Source organism: Orcinus orca, chromosome 6, assembly GCF_937001465.1.
Source record: "Orcinus orca chromosome 6, mOrcOrc1.1, whole genome shotgun sequence".
Taxonomy (NCBI): Eukaryota; Metazoa; Chordata; class Mammalia; order Artiodactyla; family Delphinidae; genus Orcinus; species Orcinus orca.
Window position 1 is genome coordinate 4,995,191 of NC_064564.1, and position 3,288 is coordinate 4,998,478.

The following is a 3,288-nucleotide window of genomic DNA, read 5'->3' on the forward strand; positions in this document are numbered from 1 at the left end:
CTTTTTTTGAAGGGATACCTGTAAAAATTCTATGGTCAATATCGCTGTGATGGACAATGTGATAAATTACTTGGATACTTGCATATTTTTTATCACGAGTATAAAAAACACATTATTTCTAAACAAGAATACAGTTAATGCTCTTGCTTACTAGTGTTGTTCAGGAAGAATTAATTTCTTAACTGTATACATGCCAAAAGCAAGGTTATTATAAGAATCATGGGAACGTCACTAATTAATTACCTAGATGTGTGGAAACAACTGAAGTCTCTAATGAGTTAATATCCCATAATATCATACGTCCTTACTAGCAAAGACCTTAATGAGATAACGGCAATAAAAATGATAACACATATGTTAGGGACATCATCCTCACTTACTAGATACTGAAGATCAGACAGTCTGCATTGTAGTAAGACCCACTTTATCACTCACCTGGTTACTAGCAATGTCCTGGTAATGACCACTGTTAGATTCACCATGATTCCTTGACTGGAATCTCAAAAAAATATACATGACAAATACATTTAAGAAAACAACTTGCTCTACAATGACACCTGCAAATAATCTTGGTCACTTTCATCAATGAGGGAACCATCAACCTGGCAGTACTTCAAGGCCAATAATGTTCTTAGAGACACCACCACCTCTCTGCAGGGCACATGTAAAAATCTCCCGATCAGTACTGTGGTATGGACCTGTAGGGTCCCTTACCTGCATATACCTCTAGCACTACCTAGGTTCAACATACATTATATTTAAATTCTCATCCTGTAAGGTCTAATGCTTAATAGATTTGGTTGAGACAGTGTCACTTCTTACCTGAATATCTTTAAAAAAAAAAAACATGGTGCACAAATGTTAGACACACCATCCTCACTTACCAAGAAATCTGAAGATCAGATATTTGAAGGGGGCTTAAAGACACATCATCAGTTACCTGGATATAAGCAAAGTCTCTGTTAACAATCACTTATGAAGTCACCATGGTCTCTTGATTGGACCCTGAAAAATACATTGTGACAAACGTGTCCAGGGAGACACATTTTCACCTGGATACCTTAAATGACCTTCCTCATCCATCACTGTAGGACCTATCAATCTACCTGATACTTGCAGTAGTCCAAGTTCTACACCACTGTTAGAGACGCCATCAACTCTTCACTGCACACCTGCAAATATCCCATGGTTACTACTGTGACATCATCCGCATTTACCTAAACCTGAAGATCACATGATCTGTAAGGTGCTTAAGGCTCACATCATCACTTACTGGGATTCATGCAAAGTCTCTTGATGATGATGATGAGGTTCACTATGATCTCTTGACTGGAACCTGAAAAACACATTGTGACAAATGTTTTATCTACGGACACACATTTCCCACATGAATTCCTGCAAATAACCTTCTTCACTTCCACCACTGCGGGACCCATCAACTAGATTTTTGCAGTATTCAAGGTCTAGCCATATTTAGAGACACCATCAACTCTTGACTTTACATCTACAAAACCCCATGGTTACTATTATGAAGCAGAATTCCGGGATAGTTACCTGAGTAAATGCAGATTACTCAATACTCACAGGGTTAAACATACATTTTCTGTGAAATATAAAACCGCAGAATAACACGGTCACTAGAACTGGCAAAACATTATCATTTCTTACCTGACTACCTGCTAAGAACTCACACATAAAACCCATGTAAGTGATCCAACATCATTTACGTGGATATATGAAGATCAGATGGTGTCTGATATGAAGATCATCACTTACCTAGATATCAGAAATGTCCCCCTGTTAATGACCACTGTTTATCATGGTATCTTGATAGGAACTTGACAACCACCTTGTGAAATATATGTTAAAGGACACAACTTTTTTTTACCAGAACATATGCAAATAACCATGGTGACTCCATCATTACAGAGCATATCAAGTCTATCTGGATACTTGGATTAATTCAAGGTCAATACCATTATCAGATAACATCATAATTTCTTGCAAAACCCCTATAAAAATCCCATGATTACCACCTGGGGGCGGGGATGGGGAAGACCATGATAATTACCTGGATACGTACAATACCTCAGCGATCACAGAGTTAAACATAATTTTTCCCTAAAATGTAAGATGTGGAAACCAATGGTTATAAGAATTGGTTAGGAATCTATCATTTATTACTTGAATACTTGTAAAAATCATGGTACCAAGAAGTGTCAGGGATATATCACCCCTTACCTATATATATGAAGACCAGATGGTCTGCGCTGTGGTTTAGGACCAAATCATCACTTACCTTGATATTCCATGTTCACTATCATTTATAAGCTCACCACGACATCTTGACATGAATCTGAAAAACACATCGTGAAAAATGTGTTTGATACACATCTTATTCTACCTGAACACCTGCAAATTCCCTTTGTCACTTATACGATTTCAGGACCCATCAATGTTGCCTGCATACTTGCAGAAGTCCAGAGTCATACCTTAGAAAAAGACATCATCCTCTCTTGGACGGATGCCTGCAAAAATCCCATGGTCGAGGACTTCCCTGGTGGTCCAGTGGTTAAGACCCCATGTTTCCACTGCACGGGGTATGGGTTCGATCCCTGGTTGGGGAACTAAGATCCCGCACGCTGCATGGCGCGGCCAAAAATAAATGAATAAATCAATCAATCCCACGGGCAATTAGGTGTGATGGAGAATAAGATAAATTACTTGGATGCCTGCAAACCTATCACTGCGAATGTTAAATACACATTAGTTCTAAACAAGAAGATAGTAAAATCTCATGCTTACTAGTGTTCTTATGAACAAATTAACTTAACAGCATACATGCCAAATAAGAGGTTAATAAAAGAGTTTCTATAACATCATTCATTTCTAGATATCTGAAATAAAGACGGTCTCCCATGGGTTAATGTAACATAATTCCATATTTGTATACTATCAAAGACTGTAATGAGATACCAGCAAAAAAAATATGGTAATACAAATGTTAGGGACACCATCCTCACTTACCTAGATACTTGAGGATCAGATTTGAGGTCTGTATTGTGGTAAGACCCACATTATCTTTACCTGATTAAGAGCAAAATCCCACTGATGTCCACTGAGAGCTTAACTGTGATCTCTTAACCGGTACCTGAAAAAAATTTAACAAATGTGTTTAAGGACACAACCTCTTCTACCAGGGTATGTGTAAATAATCTTGGTTATTTCTATCATTATGGGACACATCAACTAGACATGGATACTTCCAGTACCCCAAGGTTAATACCA

The 3,288-nt window shown here is 37.8% G+C and overlaps 1 long non-coding RNA gene across 1 annotated transcript; it reads right to left on the reverse strand.

The window, feature by feature from the left end:
* Positions 1 to 370: 370 nt before the first annotated feature.
* On the reverse strand, positions 371 to 2,639 carry LOC125964801 (uncharacterized). Its single transcript, XR_007478070.1, has 6 exons — positions 2,493 to 2,639; positions 2,300 to 2,356; positions 2,072 to 2,121; positions 1,274 to 1,336; positions 1,107 to 1,172; positions 371 to 1,005 (listed from the first exon to the last, which is right to left on the reverse strand). It is a non-coding gene; the product is annotated as an uncharacterized LOC125964801 (long non-coding RNA).
* Between the last annotated feature and the right edge of the window lie 649 nt (positions 2,640 to 3,288).